Below are 22565 nucleotides of genomic sequence, written 5' to 3'. Positions count from 1 at the left end.
TTGTCCAATTAACACCCCAAAGCTGTTCACAGCAACTGTCCAAGATCAGGGATAGCACTGTAATAATAGTTAACATTTATTTAGTGCTGACCGTGTCCTGGGCACTGTTCTAAGCAATGTTCCTTTGTTATTGCATTTAACGTTCACAAAACCTTTATGGGTTTATCCCATTTTACAGATTGGGAAAATGAGACACTGGAAATACTTGTCCAAGGTTACCAGCTGTGAGGGGTGGAGACGAGATGGTCTGCAGAGCTTGCAGTACTAACCATTTGGCAATACTGCCATATACTGTAAACACCAGTGCATTTACTCTCACTTCGGCGTAAGAGCAGACATCACTGGTCAATCACAGAATAATCCACCGAGCTTGATCCCTAATCCGTTGCTCTGGGAGCTCTCATCGCTGATGAGCGCTGGTACTGGAAATGGAATCTCCCTGCCAGGCCCACCCGAGACCCTCCTCCCTTGCTTGGCTCTTCTCCAACTTTGCCTCTGCCCTGCTCCCAGTTTGGTTTTGCTTTCCCTCTGGCCCTCTACACTTGGCGTATGCTCTTGGTCCCTTTCACGTCTGACTCAGGCTGACTTGCCCCCAGGTCCCTCTGCCCTCTGTGTGCTTCCTCCTCAGCCCCACCCCATCACGAGCTCTCAGTGATTCTGGCGGTGACGATGAGGCACTGAGGTGCAGAGGGAACCTGGCGACACGGGCAGGACAGAAGAGGAAAGGTCTCGGTGCAGAGCCATCCTCGAAGCCTGAGCCCCGAGCCGTCTGTAAGGATTTCTGCGTGAGCAGAGCAGATGCAGAGCTCCAGATGTGGTGTGTGGTCCGAAGCCCCTGCCATTGGAAGTACAGCGCTGAGTTATGCTGTTTGTGTCTTTTAAAATGACCACCACCAACCCCTATTTTAGTCAACTGAATGGTAAACATAAGAACAGTTTTTAATTTTGGAGGAAAACCTTATATATTTGTTGTGCGACAAAGATGCTAATTGGAGGATTGAAAAGTAGTGGATTCTAACTAGCTGTGTAATGCTGGAAAGTCACTTAGCCTCTCTGAGCTGCGGTTGGTAAAGTGTGCCAATTAAATGTACGGCCTCTCTGGCCCCTTTCAGCCCCAGCCATCTGTATCCATGTAGCTGAGCTTCAGAGGCTCTTGTTGTCTGTTTTGCAGGGCCACTGACTGCCAACAGCGTCTCCCCACTTACTCCCAAGAGTCACCAGGAGATGCCCCACATAGACTCGTAGGAGTTCTGTTGGTTTCCACAGGCCACGTGATATCTTTCTTTCCTGGGAGGGCTCTGGCCCCCGTTTTGCCTACTGCTATGGCATGTGGTGATCCCTGAGTTGCTGGCTCTGTGGGGTCTGAAGTCTGTCAACCATCACCACCGCCACGGCCACAGGGTATAAATGTCCTCACGGTGTCAAAGCTCTTTTAGGATTTGTATGCTCTAGTGTTGAAACCTGAAGCAGGACTGCCGGAGTCCACTGCTGACCTCCAAACCCTGGGAAGCGTCGTCAACTCACTGTGGAAACCTCGCAGGCACCACTCAAATTCTCGACTGTAGGTCAGTCTCCTCTCTATTTCCACAAAGAGCAATACGAGTTGACAGAACACCCAAGACCCACAAAATAGAGGACTGCTCTTATCCACCCCTAGAAACCACTATCTGAGAAGGCAGAACAGGCTATACCCAGAGGCCCAGTGAGTCCCAGATCATGCGAGTTAGCTCAGGAGCCCCGCTCACAAAATACACACCAGTTTGACATCAGCTAAGCCTCATCCCGGGCGACAGACCTCAGCCTCACACAAGGACTGAGGGGTGTATTAGAGATGAGCAAGAGTCAAGGAGCGCAAGGACATCCTGCTGGGCCAGTCTCACCGTGAAGACAGAGCATTCGACGCAGGAAGTGCAGACAATGTGGTCAAAATTTTCACTAGGAAGAAAATCCCTTCACCGCACAGAATTTCTCTTTAATTTTTCTTAAGGTGGTAGGTTGCTAATTTAAGCCCTTCACATACTTTCCCAGCAGTAAATTGAATTTACTGTACATCCTTCCAGGTCCGGTGGATTCAAAAAGATGACCTTGAAAATCCCAGCTCCGTTACATACTTACTGGTTGTGTGACGGTGAGCAAAACTGTCAAACCTTCTAGATCTTAGTTCACTTATTTATAAAGTGGGGTTTTTATGAGGATTAAAAAAAATCTATGCAAAACACCTGGTTCAGGATCCCACACAGGATGGGTGTTCAGTCTGTCAGCTTCCTCCCCTCCTAGCAGAGTCATCAGAAGACACCAGCGCCAGTTCTGCTGTCGGACACACAGCACACCCTCCCAAGTGTGAGTGCCGTTCCAGCTCAGCAGACGCCCGTCTGAGGAAAGCCGGTAGAAACCCCCACGGTGCTAGGTTTCTCTCCTGGTAAGCAGCTCGCTTCCCATCACTTTACGTCAGGTGAGCCCCCCAAATGAGTCAGGCTACGTACAGGAGCAAATTTGGGAACTGCACCCAAAACAGAGGCTTCTTGACTTTTCATGAGAAGCTGTCAGTAACACCAAAAACAGAGCTTGCGGGACTCACAGGGAGAAAACCCCGAACTCCCAAGTTACCCCAAGCTACCTCTGAATTCATATGCAAACCCAAGGGCTTAGTTCATTTTTTGTGTGAATTCTATCCACAGCATTTAATGACTGCTGAGTCACTGGACAACATTCAAACCTTGCAAACTTGTGTGTGTGTGGTGGGGAGGGGTACAGCAAGACGGCCCAATCTTAGGTAAACAGGCAATACCAAATTAAATTTAAAATAACACTCCGTTTATTGGTCATTTAGAAGGTGATTATTTACTTTTTGAAAACATCTACCATTTAAAGTCTGACTCTGATTTTCATGAAAATTTTCAAGAATTTATCCGTTGTGTAGAAATGGGCACATCTCTATCCGTCTCAGCCGTTCCGGGTGCAGCTGCAGCAGGGCAGAGAAGAAAGCGCGTGGAGTCACAGTGAGAAGACTCGAGCGCTGGTTCTGCCCCTGCCCTTTGCTGAGGTCATAGGTGAAGCAAAAAGTCGCCCTTGAGATATAAACACCCCAGGCCTGTACCAAGCAGGTGTGGTGGCTGAATTTACACTACGTGTGTTGTGTGGAAATCATCTCCAAGGAATTAACGTTAAAACCAACATAGAACCACTGAAGCCCTGGAAGCAGAAACTAAAACAAAACATTTCTTTACAAACTCTTCCAAAATCCAGGGTGCCTGGGCCTCCTGCTGAAGATAAGCTCACAACATCAGAAGAAGCAAATTAATAAATTATGTGAGTAAATGCACTACCATAAGAGAGAGTCATGAGGCACTGTAAACCAGAAAGCTAGCATCCTAGGATCTAAAAGACACAACAAAATAAGTATGTTTCCAGCAATTAGGGAGTTTTAAAAGAGGGCAGAAGGAGGAAAGAAGACTCATAGTGAAAGAAGAGGATAGTACAGCGAAAGAAAAGACAGACTTGAAAAAGAACCAAAAGGAAATGCATCAATAAAATAAAGAACTAATGCGATAGTAGACACAGCTGCTGAGAAAATTAGTGAACTGGAAGATAAACTGAGGAAACTATCTATAATATATCACAGAGAACAGATGGCAAACACAAATGAGGAGACAGAAAATATGAGGTTAGATTGAGAAAATCCAGTAGATACAAAATCAGGCTGCCATCTGCCCAACTCTAAAAGCTACCATCCACAAGGAACACAATGGAAAGGATGTTTCTTGGATTTTTATAACATGTCAGCCTTTATTTAATTACAATTCCAGAAGGTGAGAATATGGAAGATGGGGATAAAGTGATAATTTTTAAAAAGATAATAGGTGAGAAATTTTCAAAGTTGAAGAAAGACACAAGTTCTCGGTTTTCAGACAGAAAAAGTACACAAGAGTCCTGGTCAGAATAAATAAAAATAAATGCACACCTAAACAATTTGTGAGGAAAATGAAAAAAACCAATGACAATGAAAAATAAGCAGAAAAAAAGGCGATTACCCAAAAAGTCATGAGCAATCAAAATGACTGAAGGCTTTTTATCAGCAACAGTGCATGCCAGAAAACAATGAAATATCTTTAAAATGCTGAGGCAACAGTTCTGTCAGTTAAAAATTCTAAACCCAGGGGCTGGCCTGGTGGTGTAGTGGTTAAGTTCATGTGCTCCACTTCAGTGGCTTGGGGTTCCCAGGTTCAGACCCCGGGTGCAGACTTACACGCCACTTGTCAAGCCATGCTGTGGCGTCCCACATAGAAACTAGAGGAAGACAGGCACAGATGTTAGCTCAGGGACAATCTTCCTCAAGCAAAAAGGAGAAGATTGGCAACAGATGTTAGCTCAGGGCCAATCTTCCTCACCAAAAAAATAAAAAAAAAAACTAAACCCAGATACATTTTCATTCAACAATAAAGCATCGTTCATTCACACAATGGAAGCTCACAGTGAAGAGAGTATCATAATACATTCTTAAGTTTAAAAAAAAGTACCTTTCTGTTAAGAAGGAGGGAGAGTAAGTATATATCTTTGATTTAGAGTAATAGCATATAAAACACTAGAAGACTACCCAAGGAATGAATATCATTGGTTACCTGTGGAGGAAGGGAAGAATCGAATGGATGAGAATAGGAGTCAGAGGAAAACTTTTTCACTGATAATACCATCGATTATCCCATTAAAATTTTTGTTTGATGGGCAAATTCGTAGAGAGACACAACCAACCAAGACTGATTCATGAAGAAATAGAAAATTTGAACAGACCTGTAACTAGAAAGGAGATTGAACAAGTAACCAAAAACTTCCCAACAAAGAAAAGCCCAGGACCAGATGGCTTCATTGGTGAATTCTACCAAATATTGAGAGAATTAACACTAATTCTCCTCAAACTCTTCCAAAAAATTAAAGAGAAGGGAATACCTCCAAATTCATTCTATGAGGCCAGCATTATTCTGATACCAGAGCTAGACAAAATGCTACAAGAAAAGCAAACTACAGACCAAAGTCCCTGATTAAAATAGATGCAAAAATCCTCAACAAAATATTAGGAAACAGAATTCAATAGCACATTATAAGGATTATACTCTATGACCACGTGGAATTTGTTTTTGGAATGTAAGGATGGTTCAACATACAAAAAGCAATCAGTGTAATTCACCACACTGGCAGAATGAAGGAAAAACCCACAGGATCACCTCACATGATGCAGACATGATGCCTTTGACAAAATTCGATACCCCTTCATGGTAAAGAAAAAACTGTCAACAAAATAGGAATAGAAGGAAACTACCTTAACATAATAAAGGGCATAGATGAAAATCCAACGGCTAACATTATATTAAATTGTAAAAGACTAGAAGCTTTTCCTCCAAGGTCAAGAAGAAGACAAGAATGCTCACTTTTGCTAATTCTATTCAACATTATACAGGAAGACCTAGCCAGAACAACTAGACAAGAAACAGAAATAAAAGGCATCCAAATCGGAAAGGGAGAAGCAAAATTATCTCTGTTTGTAGATGACATGATGTTTTATGGAGAAATCCTAAAGATCACATACACACACCCAACTGTAAGTACTAATAAATAAATTCAGCAAAGTTGCACGACACAAAATCAATACACAAAAATCCGTTGCATTTCTAAGTACTAACAATGGACAAATGGAAAGGGAAATTAGGAGAAACAATCCCATTTACAGTAGCATCAAAAAGAATAAAATGCTTAGGAATAAACTTAACCAAGGAGTCAAAAGACTTGTATGTGGAAAACTACAAAATGTTGCTGAACGAAATTAAAGAAGACACCAAGAAATGGAAAGACATCTAGTGTCCAAGGATTGGAAAACTTAATGTTGTTAAGACGTCAATACTACCCAAAGTGATCTACAGATTCAATGCAATCCCTCTCAAAATTCCAATGGTGTTTTTTTCTAGAAGTAGAAAAATCCATCCTAAAATTCATATAGAATCGCAAGACACCCCAAAGAGCCAAAACAATCTTGAAAAAGAAGCACAGTGCTGGAGCTCTCCCACTTACTGATTTCAAAACTTATTACAAAGCTGCAGGAATCAAAACAACGTGGTGCAGGCGTAAAGACAGATATGTGGAACAATGGAAAACAACAGAGAGCCCAGAAACAAAGACTCACTTACACGGTGAGAGGATTTTCGACAAGGGAGGCCCAGACCATTCGATGGGGGAAAAGACAGTCTTTTCAACAAATAGTGTTGGGAAAACTGGATATCCACACGCAAAAGAATAAAGTTGGACCCTTATCTTACACTATCTACAAAAATTAACTCAAAATGGATCAAACACCTATACATAAGAGCAAAACCTATAAAACTCTTAGAACAAAACATAGGGAAAAGATTCATGACATTGGATTTGGCAATGATTTCTTGGATGTGACATGAAAGGCACAGATGATAAAAGAAAAGCATAGATAAACTGGACTACATCAAAACTAAAAACTTTTGTGCATCAAAGGACACAATCAACAGAGTGAAAAGGCAATCCACAGACTGGGAGAAAATATTTGCAAGTCATATGGCTCATAAAGGATTAATATGCAGAATATACAAAGAACTCCTACAACTTAACAACAAAGAAACAAACAATGCAATTAAAAAATAGGCAGAGGGCTTGAATAGACATTTCTTTAAAGTACACAAATGGCCAATAAGCACATGAAAAGATGCGCAACATTACCAATCATTAGGGAAATACAGATCAAAACCACAGTGAGATACCACTTCACACCCATTAGGATGCTACTATAGAAAACAAAACAAAGAGCCAGCCCTGATGGCCTAGAGATTCCAGTTCAGCGCCCTCTGCTTTGGTCACCCGGGTTCGGGTCCCTGGTGCAGAACTACACCACTCATCTGTCAGTAGCGATACTGTGGTGGCAGCTCACACAGAAGAACTGGAAGGACTTATAACTAGAATAGACATCTATGTACTGGGTCTTTGCGGAGGAAAACCAAAAAAGAGGGAGGAAGATTGCCACAGATAGCTCAGGGTGAATCTTTCCCAGCAAAAACCAAAACAGAAAATGGCAAGTGTTGGCAAGGGTGTGGAGACACTGCAACCCATGTGCACTGTTGATGGGAATGTAAGATGGTGCAGCCCCTATGGAAAACAATATGGCAGTTACTAAAAAATTCAAAAGAGAATTACCGTACGATCTAGCAATTACATTTCTGGGTATATAAGCAAAAGAATTGAAAGCAGAGGCTCAAGGAGATATTTGTATGCTCATATTCATAGACCATTATTCACAACAGTCAAAAGGTAGAAGTAATGTGTCCATGGATAGACGAACTGATAAACAAAATGTGGTCTACACACATAACGGAATATTAGTCAGCCTTCACCTTTAAGACATTATGCTAAGTGAAATAAGCCAGTCACAAAAGGACAAACATTGTACGACTCCACCTACATGAAGCCCCTAGGGTCGTCAAATTCATAGAGACAGAAAGGAGGATGGTGGGTGCCAGGGGCTGGGGAAGGAGAAAATGGGGAGGTGTGTAAGGGGTATGGGGGCCTCAGTTTCCCGTGATGAAATGAGCTCTGGAGATGGGTAGTGGTGATGGGTGGACAACAATGTGAGTGTCCTGGATACCACTGAACTGTGCACTTAAAAATGCTAAGATGGTACATTTTACATCATCTGTATTTGACCGCAATTGAAGAAAAAATTACCAAGTATGCTCCATGGACAAGTTCAAGAGGTAGAGATTAACCCAAAAGGTCAAAGTAAAGTATTTCTACCCAAATGGGAAAAATTTTGTTTGCTTTTATTAAAAACCATTTCACAAAGAACACCTTTGAAAATTTACAACATGGCACAAGAAATAAATGTTAACTGTAGAAAATTCAAAAAGTACAGGCAATCAAAAATAAGAAAGGATGTAAAAAAAATCACCTGTCGTATTGCCACCAAAACGTGTATATCCTTTAAATGTATTTTATATATATACGTGTGTGTATTTATTTATATATACACAAATATATCATATACATATGTATGTGTATATGTATACATATGTGTATATATATCATATAGATATGTATATGTGTAAATGTATGTATATTTATATACGTATGTTACATTCATACAGATAACACAAATTTGATTGAAGATATTACAGATTCTTACCTGCATGCACCAGTCCTGCCACTGTATTTGTAGCCACAGTAACTGGATATCAGCTACACTTATACTGACATCTACATGTACTAAAAGGTAATATTACCAGTGAGAATTGTTATCTGTGGTACAGACAGGGCTGAAAGGACAAGGATGGTCCTTTCACTCTGGGGACCACTTTACACATGAAGGCTGTTTTATCTCCAATACACCTGTCAACACTTTTACGATGAACATTTTCAAATAGTCAGCTGAAATACTTTCAGAGTGAACACTGTATATCCACCACCTAGGTTCTACCACTAATGTTTTATGATACTTATTTTATCACATACATATCTATTCTCTTCTCCATCTATCAATCCACCTTATTTTTGGATGCATTTCAAAACAAATTGCAGATGTCAACACATATCACCCTAAATACTTCAGCATGCATATTAACTTAATAGTTTTTCCTTTTGATACACAATTTAGATACAATGAAATGCACAAATCTTAAGTGCACAGTCATTGAAATTTGACAAATGCATATAGCTGTTTAACCTAAACCTACCAAACTCTAGTACATTGTCGTCACCCCGGGAAGTTCCCTCATGCCCCTTCCCATCGCCCTGCCCTCACTGCCCAGAGGCAACAAGCACTCTGATTCTCTCCCACCACGGTTAGTTTTGCCCTTTGCAGAATTTCATGCAAGTACAGTCAGGCTTCCGCTCAGCATAACTAACGTCTCTGACTCCTGAGCTCAGACAGAAGAGTCTGGGGACAATTGAATTTCTTTCTGGGCTCCAGTGAGGGCAGGACACCCATTTGATGCTGCTGCCACCCCTGCTGGCCACTTCATGTAGCAGATAGTCGTATGTGGGTCTTGCCACAGCCTGTGAGGTTGATGCAAATGCCAGGCCACCAGTCAGTGGGGTCAGAGGAGAGTGGAAATCACAGGCTAGATGTTTACAGACTCTGTGCAGTTAACAGACACCTGCCCACTCCCACTGGAGAGGGTATAGGGAGCTGTTGGAATAGTCTTGTGCAGTGGTCTCGACATTAACTGTAGAGTATAAATCCACAACTGTGTGTTTATCTTACTGTTTGACAACACTTTTATTTGGCAATAAATCCTTTAGGCAATAGGAGCCAAAAAAAAATTTAACTAAAGTTAAAAGTGTATGTTTAGTGAAAAATTAAATACTAAACTTCTGTGTCTCAAGACAATTGATGAGGAAAGTGTAATGTGCACAAAATATGTTTGGCACTTACTACCCAAGTCTCTTACTACTAAGGGTAATATCCTTTATTTACTAAGGGTGTCATAGCAATGTCACCAACACCTGAAACCAGAAGGCACAAATGCACCATTGAAGAAGCATCAGCACAGACCCAACAGCAAGTGGGTGTTTAAGAAAGAACAGGACCGCAATGGGTGCAGCTACAGGAAAAACGTGTGTTCACAAATCACTTCATGACGCATGGCTTTTCACTTAGATCAGCTGAATATTCTCCTAAACTAACTTTGCTTGTTTTCAAGTTCAAGTTTCTTGTGCACATTTGAAAAGTGAAGTGGTAGTTATTAGCAAATTGGGAACTTTGCACACAGTTAAAAATTGCCAATTTTACATAATGTCACTTGATACTTCAAATGAAAAATCAGTTTCGTTATTTCCTGATATTAGATTGGTTTTTTTAATCCAACTTATGGAGTCCAAGGAAAGCTCTGGAAGTTCATTCTGTCAAAAGTGAAACACTTGACCTTTTTCTGAATGTTTCTGTAAATTCAATTAAAATTTCTAACAATGATGATAAACTTATTTGCTTTTCCCTGGATAATGGAAATGCAAATTTTGATGAAGCACAGCCACATAGCAGAAATAATGTTCTTACTGAATGAAAACAGCCCATTGAGCAAAATTGTACTTAGAATTGGTTGGGTGTACACACAACCCATAATTTTGTACAAACAAGCCACAATATTTTATCAATAAAAATAGAAGCTAGAGTTGTCAAAATTTACTTACATGCACACACACCCACATGGCAACTAAACTAACAAATTTGTGAGGCAGGCTAATGCTGAAATAAAATTACAATCAATCTTGGCATAGTCATATGACCTTTCTCTTTGCTGCCCATAAGCAATCTCATTTTATATATATATACATATACACACACACATATATATTTTAAGATTAGCCCTGAGCTAACATCCATGCCCATCCTCCTCTATTTTATATGTGGGATGCCGCCCCAGCATGACTCGATAAGTGGTATGTAGGTCTGCGCCCAGGATCCAAACCAGCGAACCCCGGGCTGCCAAAGCAGAATGCAAGAACGTAACCACTGCACTACCGGGCCGGTCCCTGATTTTCAATACTTTTAAGCCTTCGAATTATTATTTTGTAAATCAACCTAAGTGTCCCACAATGTATTGAACTTTGGGTATTTGGAAATGAGAGTGCTAAAATTTGAATTTCATTTAAAATCAGTTGGAAATCTTTAGTATACAATGAATGGAAAGCTCCCTCATGCAGCTTTTCAAGATTTGGAGAACTGTCATGAATAAAAACAAAGCTTGTAAACAAGAAGACATTGAAATATATTCTTATTAAAGCAAAAATGGAACTAAAGAAATAAGACAATGATCACTCAAATAGTGTCTGAAATTTGATTTGGAAAATGGGTAATTGAGTTTGGAGTATCTCAACATGTAGGAATAATATTTTGATGGGACTTCTACCTGTGAAATATTTAGGCTGCAATATTTAGTTATTTCAATATAAAAAAAACAGAATTGAATATATCCTCCATCTAACAGAAATTGCCCTGATCTTTCCAGATACCTCACCATCTATAAAATCTTTTCTCAATTAAAAATACATTTTTTGGGTTGGCCCAATGGCGTAGTGGTTAAGTTTTTGTGCTCCACTTCAGCAGCCTGAGGTTTGTAGGTTCAGATCCCAGGCGTGGACATACATATTGCTCATCAAGCCATGCTGTGGTGGCATCCCACATACAAAATAGAGGAAGATTAGCACAGATATTAGCCCAGGGCCAGTCTTCCTCAGCAAAAAGAGGAAGATTGGCAACAGATGTTAGCTCAGGGCCAGTCTTCCTCACCAAAACATATATTTTTTGACTTATTTATAAATAAATATATATATATTTTATATATATATTACTATAAGTTATTTGAATATGCCAAGATTTTCAAATTTACTAGCTGTAAATTACAACTTTGAAGCTCTCAGGAATTTTATGAAAAAGAAACCCACAAGAAAATGAAAATATACTGAAAAAAAATTATTCAGAAATGCTAGTGACAGTTTTAGAGTTAAAAATGGCTAAGAATCAATAGGCGGAACATAGAGGATTTTTAGGGCAGTGAAAAGACTGTATGTATGTCCAAACCCATAGAACGCAGAAAATCAAGAATGAACGCTAATATAAACGACAGACTTTGGGTGACAACAATGTGTCAGTGTAGGTTAAACACTTGCAATCCATGTTCCACTCTGGCAGGAGACGTTGATAATGGGGAGGCTGTGCACGTGTGGGGGCAGGAGGTATATGGGAGGCCTCTATAGCCTCTGCTCAATTTTGTTGTGAACCTAAAACTGTTCTAAAAAATAAAATCTATTAAATAATTTGCAAGCACAAAAATATGACGTTGCTAACAGTATAATGACCTGATAAATGAAAAATTTATTCAAGCCAGAGAAATTTTATGATCAATCAAGGTATCACATTAATAAAGTATTATTTTTCATATTGTTTAAAATTTTCACACCCAAAATAATACTTTTCTAAATTTACTTTGTTATCTACACATCACAATCACCTATATTATATTTTATAATAAATGATTTTAAAGGAAAAAATGGCTAAGAAGTTGATTAAAGAACATGTACCGAGAATATTTATTCTTATTATGTTATTTTAATGGTTGTATAATCAATATATAGACATTTTAAACTGATTGCATTAATGTACATGGATATGTGTTTTCAGTTTATGAGAAATAATTTTTGGAAAATCTTTGACTAGAACAAGAGTTTTTGTCATTCCATCAATGTAACAACACTTTCTCAGTCAACTAATATTTCAAAAATATATAACAAATTAGTTTAGCATTCTTTTCTGTTCCCAAAAGTGTGCTGTCACCTTGAGGGCCCCTAAAAGAATCCCGCGTGTTCTGAACACAGCTTTAAAATGGGAGTAACCAAGGCAATTCTGAAGGAAGACGCTTGAAAAAGGACAACTCACATAAAATGCCCAGCATAACGCAGAGAAAATAGTCAGTCAGTCCCATCGACTCAGTTCCCCTGTTTGTAAAAGGCAAGAGTTGGTCCTCAACCAGATCCCACAAACCAGGGGAGGGAGTCACCCGCACACAGTGCTTTAAACACACACTGAGCCCAAATCTCCATGAGTGACACCCAGAAATCTGCACTGTAAAAGGCTTCGGGCAGATTCTGATGGGCAGCCAAGCTGGAGCCTGCTGGGCCGGCTGACTGCTGCCTCTCTCCTTTGAGTGACCTTCTGTACATCCACAGACGTCTGCTCTACCACATTGTAGAGAACCGGGACACGGCTGCCATTCCAGGACACTCTGAGCATCTGCTCCATGCGGGACATCACTCTCGAGTATGCGTCCTGCCCTCACGGTGCTGTGTGGCGAGAGGGCTTGCCTGCAGACTGCTTCCCCTTCCTCACGCAGCTTCCGCTCATCAAGGCCTTCCCTGGGGAGGAGGAAATCTTGCTCTTCACTCACGAAGCGAGCAACGAAGCTCCAGACCTTCCATCACCAGACATGGTCCAGTTGCAGCAGGTAGGTGCATATTCATTTCTTTTTCTTTTTTTCTTGACCCTTAAACATGTATTGTATTTTTTTCTCCTGTAAACTAGTTACGTACGCTTGACACAGAGAACATTGAAAAGACAGGAAAGTAAAAAAGTCAAATAAAATAAAAATCACCTAAAATATTGCCTTCAAGAGAAAGGTAATCACCGAGAATATGCTGGTTTGTATATTCTTCTAGTCTCGTTTAATTGCATTTTGTATAGATTTTTTTAAACAGAAGTGGAATTAAATTGTATATATGGCTTTGATTTCCTAAAAAATTAGTATTGTGATCATGTGCAGGGGGCGTTTCTTAAACTGCTCTATCACTACTTTTCCTGGAGATTAAAGTCTCAACGTAGATTTTTTAATTTAGCAGAGGGAGAGTCTCGATGTCTCATTAAAAACTTGGATGCACTCCCTCTGTCACAGCTTATCTGCATAAGTAGTTTTCTTAAAATCAACGGCTCCCACTAACGAGACACAGACATTAACGCCCCACAGCCAAATACATTACGATAGAAACGGTGCCTCCTTCCTGACGTGCTGCACACATGTTGGCTGAGATGTATCAGCTGCTCTGAAGTGCACGATTAGAAAATTAAATTTCATCTATAATTTCCATAAACCAAAAGTCAAAAGCAAAGCACAGCCATCTGTGTCACATTTGAACTTGGAAGTAAGTGTAAATAAGACAGGCCTTGCTTTAAACAAAAGCTGCTGGAATCTGGAAGAGTCTTCTTCTAGCAGAGGATTGCCTGTGAGGTCCACTCCAAAAACACTGACCACTGGGGACAGCTAGTCTCATAATTTTGAGTGTTTAAAGTGCAGCAATTCCAGTTCATGAGCACTAATATAATTTGTGAAAACAATACACCCGAAATTGGCATCAGACTGAAACTTCTTGAGATCTCTCTTCTACTGGAGCGTACGGTTGGCTGACTGCTCTCGGTCATTAAGCTGGAAGAGGCACAGCAGGAGAACACTTTGAGGAGCAGAGCAGAGAGAACCAGGAGATTTAATTATTTCTCATATTTCTCTTTCCTTGCTAGTTAACTAGCAAACATTTCTTTCTCTACCCTATCTCTTTCTTGAGGTCATTCCAGCAATTATCTGCCCTACAGTTTATGCAAAGCTACCTGAATAATTCATAATGCAGATGTTTGCAGCTGTCTTCCATTCCCCTTTGCCCAAGAATAATTAACAACGAAAGATTTTTCAAACATACAGAAAAATACAGAGGTAACTAAAAGCACCCAGATTTAACAGAGGTTAAGACTTTACCGTACATGCTTTTAATATATTGTAATAAAGCTCTTTAGTCATCACTGCTATATTTACAAGAATATTTGGCCTTCTGCTATAACGTGGCTTATGAACACATCCTTGTATGTAAGTCTCTTACATATTTCTCTGAAGTGGCTGCATAGCTGTCAGCTCCATGGTCTCTGCTGTTCCAAAACGGGGCCCTCCGCAGGGTGGGCAATGAGAACAAGTGGTGTAGGGGTTGCAGCATGGCTTTGGGGCCATACAGAAGCGAGTTCCAATCCCTGAAGACTAGCTGAGTGAATGTGGGCAAGGGTTTGCACCTGGTTTCTCCCTATAAAATGGGGATAATATCTGCCTCGTGGAGGTGTGCAGCACAGCAGGGCATTACGAGAGCACCCAGCACACGGGCAGCGGTGATTATCAGCTTGTGTGTCTGTCGTGTGTGCCCAAGAACCCTCTTAAAGCTTGGGTCCATCTCCAACTGAAGCTGTATCTACCAGGAACCAGCCAACCGCAATCCAGATCATTAACAACTCCTTCCTTGTGGACTCACTAACACACATCACTTTTGTATGTGAGGTCCAATTTAGCCCAATGAAACGGTGGTCTTCTTTTTTTTTTAACAACTGGAGGTAACTTGTTCCCATGCTTCTGATTTCAAAAGAATGATGGAATTTTAGAGAGTTTTATAGCACTCACCTTTATGTGAAGTCAAATTAGCCCATGAGATAAGGGAGCAGTTGGTTATAACCATGAAGCAAGCTCCTCACGACCATGACACTATTTGACTTTATTTCTGTGAGCATCTCCATCTCTTCCTATCCTTAGGTTTATCTATTATTTGTCATTAAAGGAAATTGCCTTTAAAAGATCACATTGTTTAACTCAGTGGTTCTCAACCATGGTTGAGCCTCAAACTCACCTGTTTTAAAAAGAAGTCTATCTATCTGTCTGTCTGTCTATCTATCCATCTATCCATCCATCCATCCATCCGTCCATCCCAAGGCCCCCACTCAAGGCATACTGGAAACTCTGGGACTGCGAGTGGTGGAGGTGGATAGGATGAGGGTGGGAGGGGTTAATGTTCCACACAGGTGAGGCTGTTATGTCCCCAGGGCTGAGAATCACACTGGGTCAACTGCTTGAAATGGTACCTATCTGGAGAGTAGTTTAGCTTTTGGAATTAATTAGAAGTCTTCTTTTTTCTTCAATAATTTTGTAAGCAGGATACTACGATTCCAAGTCTTCTGTTGCAAATTACGTCTTCCATAGGAATAAAGCATACACATGGTCCATCCAAGCACACTGTAAATCAAAACACATGTGCACAGCTGGAGCAGAAGCATTAGGACCATCTAACCGGATTCCACTGGAACAAGTCTGTGTGACACCATGCTGAAGTAATCGTAAACAACCCGCCTGAAGAAAGCGACATGAAGGACAGCCAAAACACAACAGACACTGGGTTTAACTCAATTTTCTTAAAAAAAAAAAAGTATAATGCACACACTGTATCCTTTTGCCAACCAAAACACAGCAAATGTCAGAAACTGGCATAAGAGTACACTGTTTTCCAGACAAGGAACCCAAACTTTTAATGACCAGCGCTTCCAATATTCACCTTCCTTCTCCCCCTCCTTATTTATTCCCAATAGCTGTATACTCTCTCAAGCTAATCGGGCAGAGAAGTGCATCTGAAGATGGAGACAATTAAGAAACCATGCTTCTCTTATTTATCAGTTTCCATGGCAAGAGCCAAATAAAAGCCAACTGTGTTCCAAGCAACAAGAGCAAAAGAAGCAACATCTCTCTCGGGCAGGCAGACCTGAGGGAAAGTAACGGTTCCAGGGCCCTTCGTGGGCCGATGCTCCGTGCCATTCCCCAGCCGAGGCCACGGCTCTGAATGGGGCTGGCTACAGCTGAAGACACAACCCTAGAGTCAAGATGCTACCCCTAGACGGTGCTAACGTCTCTATTTTCTTTGCGGGCCTTGTTGCTAAGTTTCTCCTTCAACTGAGTTCCAGAAATCAGACAGTGAACTCTGTGAGGCTTTCCAGGCAACCGAGTCAATCACCAGATCAATTAAACCTGAGTAGGGTCAGAACGCTGGCTGACTTCTTGGAACAAACAGGGCCCTAGAATTTGGGCTAGTGAGATACTCAGCAAGTTCTATCCTCAGGACTGAGTCAGCAGGGAAAATGGCCCGGATGGTTGGGTCTTCCAGTGCCTGAAGCAGGCCGCTCCACAGCTGGACCCCTCCTCTGAGAAGTCAGGTCCACCAGGCTGATTAGTAACATAACTCCCCTCCGTGCAACTTCACCCTTGTCACCTCTGTCTTGCATTCAAGTGACTTTGCCCATATAACCTGCAGCAGCTGGCTTTCCCTTTCAATAAAGGCTCCAAATGTCAAATCATTAGTTTCCACAAACCATCCAACCCAATGACAGCCTTCTCCTGATTAACCTCCACGGACTCCCCTCAGAGGAGAGTGGAGAGTGAGGCCTAGAGAGAAGAGGAAAGCACGAGTTTCTAATCATTTGCTTTCATTTTTTTAAAGGGAGGAAATTCTCTCAGTGGACTGATTTAGGGCAAAAATGGTGTCTTGGCTTGGACTTGCCCCTGCGTTCATTCATGTTGGTCCTTTCTATTTAAGTTTTTTATAGTAGGTAGGTTCCCCTCTGCCTAAAAACCCAAGGTAAAAAACCCAATTCTTTAATTTACTCACATCCTGCTATGCTTTCTCAGGGTATTCATTTTCATACCGAGCCTCATCTCCAGCTTCATCTTCCTGTTTGAAGGAAAGGGGGAGACAGGTCTGCTGGAGGTTGTCCCGACCTCAGAGGGAGAGAACTCCAGGTGCCTCTTCCTAGTAGCCAGTACCAGGGCTGCCCTAGGCTATTTCACAACGTCAGCAGGCTCAATTCTAGAAGAACCGACCGCTTACTTCCCAACCTGCCAGGGCTCAGCGAAGCATAAAGAATAAATTAAGTAAATTAACTGACAAAATCTGGTAACTGCCAGTTCCTGAGAATCCGAGAGAGAAACAGGAAGAGGTATCCTGAGCCTTCAGGGGGATGAAGAGACTATCTTGGTGCAACAGATAAAGGAACAAGGAACTCTCCTCCTGTTCTGGGGGTGGCCCTGTGCTGGACTCTGGCTCTAGGAGACCATCCAACCAGCAAGGTTGACAGTTGCCCACAAAAAAGCATAACCCTTGTTCCCTTACAGTGTGAGCCTGTGGACTGGTTTTACTTGAAGGGTAATTTTTCATTCTTTTCTTCCTGTCATGGAAGGTCACACTATGCCTTATCCCAATCTTTAGATCGAGGTTTCGTTACAACGAAATGAACTTTGAGGGTTGTCAAGAAGGAGCCACAAACGGGGGAAGGAGGAAGAGGCAGTAAAGAGGGGCCATAATAATGCCTACTTCGTTTGGTTGACGAGGATAGTTATGATCTTGGGGGAAGGATGGTGGGGATTTTGTGTACGTTGAGACATGACTATAAAATAAAGGTACCCATTTTACTGCCTAGTTGGTGAAGCCAGTATTACTGTGCTGCCATACTGAATACGTACATAAACCACAGGTCTTCTTATTTATTTATTTAGCCCCAGTTGGAGAATCCACTTCCGTCTCCTCCTATGTAGACCCCCTGGGCAACTATGCAGCCACCAGCTACCATCAAAGCAAAGTTGCATGGCCCTCCAAGTACGGGAGCTCTGGCTGGTACCTATTTGTAATTTTGCCCTCTGAAATCCTTATCTCCTTCTGAGTTCACACACTCAGAACTGGCATTATATTCTTAGACTATAAACTTAACGCTTATTCAGAAAGCCTAAGCAAGCAAGACTAATCAATCTAGAAAATGACTTTGGTCAGCTTGGGATCTCTTTGCCACCTACTGACCTGTCCCTGTAGTGATGTGGTTTGGGGTGGGAAATACTCGAATTATACTAGATGAGGGAACCCAAGAGGCCAGGCAAAGAGTGCCACTCTCAAGACTAGTTCAGAGAATAAGCTGGGTCTCCAGGGGTCCTCAAAACAGCCGCTCGGAGGCCCGGACGGCCCTATTCTGATCTCGCAGCCTTAGCCTCCTGGAAAGCACGTGCCTATCTGAGACTGACTGGCCCAGTGAGATCTTTGCAGAGGAAAAGACACATTTGTTCATTTATAAAATAGGTCTGTTGAGAACCCCCAAACCCAACGACTCTCTATCAGGAAAGTTCTTGCCAGTTCACTACAGAGAGGTAGTGACAAGAATTTATAATGCCACCTTGATTCCAAGCTCATTGCACCAGGCTCCAAGGTCCTGAATTGGGCCTCTTTCCAATGCTTATTTACCATAGAAAAGTTTCACTGAAACATTATCGAGCGTTCAGTTCTGTGCCCTTCGGGTTTTTTCCATCATTAATCCTCCCGGAGCAGGGTGGGGCTAAACTGAGAACACCAGAATCTAACTGGTTGCAGGTGTCCTTATTCAACCCAGCACATCCATAAGGTAACCCCGCATTTCGGGGGAGACACAAGGGTGCTCTGTGATACAGCTTCAGGCTGCTAGTGGTCACCATCACCAACTTGGAAAGAGCTCTATACACTGATACTCCCAGAGACCTTACCAACCTAATGGCCATGTGGCACCCCTGCTATCGTACAGCATGAAATACTTTTCTTTCCCTTGAGCTAGAAGCCCACCGTGGAAGCCAGCTGTAGACTCTTTGCTACCATGTCGCTGATTTACCTACTGTACTTTCTAACCTAGGGGAGCTATGAATCATCCTTAACTTTTCAGCTAACAAAAACACGTTCCTTTTGACACAATCTCTTCTTTATCCAGATTTATTTGTCCTGAACATTCTTAGGGCATTATTTCTTACTGAAGACAGTTCTCCCTCGATGTTTGTTTAATAATAATTTTTAACTCAAGCTCTTCCTGACAAGTACGCCTGACCTTTCTCAAGGCTTTATATTCCCAGGACTACCTGAGTCACATGTTGACATATTTCCAGCCTTCATCAATCACAGGCAGGTGGCATATTTTCCTGACTCTTTTCTCTCCCAGGGGTCACTGAATAGTGTTAAAATTCGGATTTCTTTCGGAGGTGAGCTCAGAGACAACCTCTTATCTTTTCTTGCCTCTCTTCATATTCATTAGTTTTAATTCCCAGGTAATGCACCAGATCATTTATTCACTCAAACACTAGTTGAGGAATTACCACGTGTCGGGCACTTTGCTGGGTGCTGGAGATAGAGAGCTGAAGAAAGGGTCTGCTCTTAGGAAGCTCACAATATGGTGAACGAGATAAGAAAGGTCAGGATCAGACAAAGCAGGAAGTGCTCTAAGGAAAGAGCCACAAGGCATTTAAAGGCGTGCAGAGGAATGCTTGACCCAACCTGGAAGATCCCAGAAAAACCCATCCAAGAGCCAAGAAGAAGTGATGCTTCATCTGAACTTAACTTTAAAGGACAAGTAGCAGTCATTTCGGGCGAGCACAAACAACAGGCGGATGGATGTGGATGCAGCAGAGGGACATAACTAAAGGAAAGGCTAGGGAGTCCTGGCCAGATCAGGAAGGGCTCTGTCCCTTGGGCTAAGGAATCTGAACTTTATCTTAAAGTAGAGAGGAGCCCCCAAAGTGCCAAGACAGCAGAATTGCAGTGTAGAATGGTATCACGAATGAAGGATAAAATCTCTGCCAAGTTCATAAAATGGGCATGATTCTGTGTCCCCATTTGCTTCATCTGACATTGCTCCTAGGCCCCAGTGACAGCACACAGAGTGTGGGGAGACGAGTCAGGGCTTCGCACCAATTCACAGCGCCAGTCTCTCTCCAGACTCACGGCAATAACCTTCTCCAAGCTCTCAGAGCTGTGCCTGTTCTGTACCATAGTCTGCCGAGGGGTACAGGAGAGTGATTGTCCTGGAAGCCTTCCTGGAACAGGATGTCTCTGCATAAGGTCATGAAATGAGCGATCCAGGCAGCACGCGTCAGTGAGAAGACAGTGTGTGCGCAGAGACAGAGACACAAGTCAGCAAGCCCCACGCGTGACGCGTCAAATACAGAGGGGTGGGGAAGCGGTGGGAAATGTGGTGAAAGAGATCAGAAGACCTGTTGGCTCTCTCTGTTCCATGAGAATGTCGCTGCACAGAATACTGACACATCCCCATGCTGGAGAAGCTAAAGTAGAAAGAAATAGAGTGAACTGTCTCAGAACAAACGAGATGGCAGCAATTAATAAAACAAATCACACGGGCTTGCTCGCTTGTTTCCAATCTCTGTTCTCCATGCCCAAGAGCAGCCTGCCCGTCATATCGAGTTAGACATTCTCCCTGCGAAACCATGCATTCACATAGCTGAAGGAAGCTTCGGATGGAAATGTCATTGTTTTAAAAGAAAAAAGCTCCAGTAAGGCCCTGACCGCCTCCCACCGTGACTCACAGCAGCAGCAGAGCTCACGTGCGCTAGGGTACTTCCGGCTCACCTAGGACTCGAAACTGCTCAGGGAAACAACCTGACTCCTGATGATCCCTCAACAATTCTTTGCACTTTCTTCTCTGGACACTGGCTTTTTAAATTTTCCAGGAGGAATTGTGGATAAAGCTAATTAATAAATAACAGAATTTTATGAGCGTATGGAAGTTTAGGTTTATCTGATTTCATGCACACCGGCCTCCCTGCTCCACAACCCATAATTTTTTCCCTCATATATATGTTCTTGATGGATTTTTCAAGAATTTAAAAGAAAAGTTTAAACTTTCACTCCAGCTGAGGTTCCTCAGTTTTCATTAATGTCACTGGCCAGGATGCATTGCAGGGACAAAAGCAGTTGCAAGATTGCCGGCTCAGTCACGCTGCCTGCAAGTGAGTCTCAGCCTAGCAAAGAATAAAAAGGTTTGTGTGCCGCTGCTGTCCCCAGACACACCACTATGCTAGTCTGTAACGCCCTCGGTTCCTCCCATTGGGTCACATTTCCTAATACAGCCATAAGGAGACAGGGCTGGATACTGCATGACGAACGCAGGTTCAGTGTGTTTAATGCGACAGGTGTATTTCTACAAACATCTACATAAATGAGGATTTTGTAAGCACCATTTAAAACTATCTGAAGGGTATTTTCTGTGGATCTTCTCATAAAGCAAAAGCTCTTTTGAAAAAAACAACATCATTCCCTACTGCATGTGTTCTAATTGCAGGTTTTCGTGAATTAATTTCAAAACATGATGGAGGTCCCATTCTTTTTCATTTGTTGAGCAAGCTCCACACGAACACAAGAACCCAGCACGCTTTGCTGTTAAGCTTTTCTAGACAAAGACATCTGAAAATGTGGGCCACTGAGACCAAAAACTTCCCCATGAGTCAGGAGCCAACCCCAGAAAAGAGCTCATGCTTCCAACTAAGCAGCCCACAGCCTTTCATATCCAGTTCTGCTTTTTCAGTGGTTTCTACGAGTCTAATTTCTGGTTAGGAACCGAGAGACTGGCTTGGTTTCTACTTCCATAGGATAGTAGTGACACTACCCAAGATAGCCCATGCTAACAGCAGTAGAAAAAGAAGCTGGTCCCAAGATCTCAAACACAGGAACCCTTTTGCCTCAGCCCCCATTCTACCCTCTACCCCATGAGGTTCCCGAGAGATACAACATAAGAGCAGAGAACGAGGCCAGGTGAAGAATTATTGTTAGTGGGACTCCTGCCTCCAACCCTGACCTGGTGGATCCTGGTGAGCTGACTTGGGCTATAAGCATTCTTGCCAGAGGAATGGTTCCCACATCTGGTCACACATCATGATCACCTGGGGAGGCATGGTTTTGTTTTGAATTGTAGTTCCAAGTCTCACCTCAGATTTATCGCCAGGGGTGGGATCCTGGATTCTGTATTTTACTTTTTACTTTTATTATTTTTTAAAAAGAGTTTATTTATTATCATTTTTTCTGTGAGGAAGATTTGCCCTGAGCTAACGGCCATTGCCAACCCGCCTCTTTTTTTGCTTGAGGAAGATTAGCCCTGTGTTAACATCCGTTGCCAGTCTTCCTCTACTTTGTATGTGGGTGATGAGTGGAGCTGGTCCGCATCTGGGATCTGAACCCACAAACCCCAGGCCACTGAAGAGGAGCATGCGGAACTTTAACCACTCAGCCACAACCCCTGCATCCTGTATTTTAAAAGCATGGCAGATTGGCATGTCTCCCCTGCTCCCACCCCCACTGGCATTAGAAAATCACTGATCTGAGGTGGAAGGCATAAGGCCAGTGGTGCTAGCTTGTACAAACTCGTGAGAGCC

The 22565-nt window shown here is 42.2% G+C and overlaps 1 protein-coding gene and 1 long non-coding RNA gene across 8 annotated transcripts in view; both read right to left on the bottom strand.

Annotated features, from left to right (window-relative positions):
• The window catches only part of PDHX (pyruvate dehydrogenase complex component X), a 180024-nt gene that overhangs the window by 82362 nt on the left and 75097 nt on the right, over nt 1-22565 (bottom strand). The window lies entirely within an intron of this gene.
• LOC139074442 (uncharacterized) lies at nt 11856-17210 on the bottom strand. Of its 2 annotated transcripts, none has more exons than XR_011524063.1 (2): nt 17011-17210; nt 11856-14001 (listed from the first exon to the last, which is right to left on the bottom strand). It is a non-coding gene; the product is annotated as an uncharacterized lncRNA (long non-coding RNA). The 2 variants fall into 2 exon arrangements; XR_011524064.1 differs by having other exon boundaries at nt 11856-13976; nt 17011-17204.

This window comes from Equus przewalskii, chromosome 11 (genome assembly GCF_037783145.1).
Source record: "Equus przewalskii isolate Varuska chromosome 11, EquPr2, whole genome shotgun sequence".
NCBI classification, from domain to species: domain Eukaryota; kingdom Metazoa; phylum Chordata; class Mammalia; order Perissodactyla; family Equidae; genus Equus; species Equus przewalskii.
This window is presented reverse-complemented; position numbering and strand designations above follow the sequence as displayed.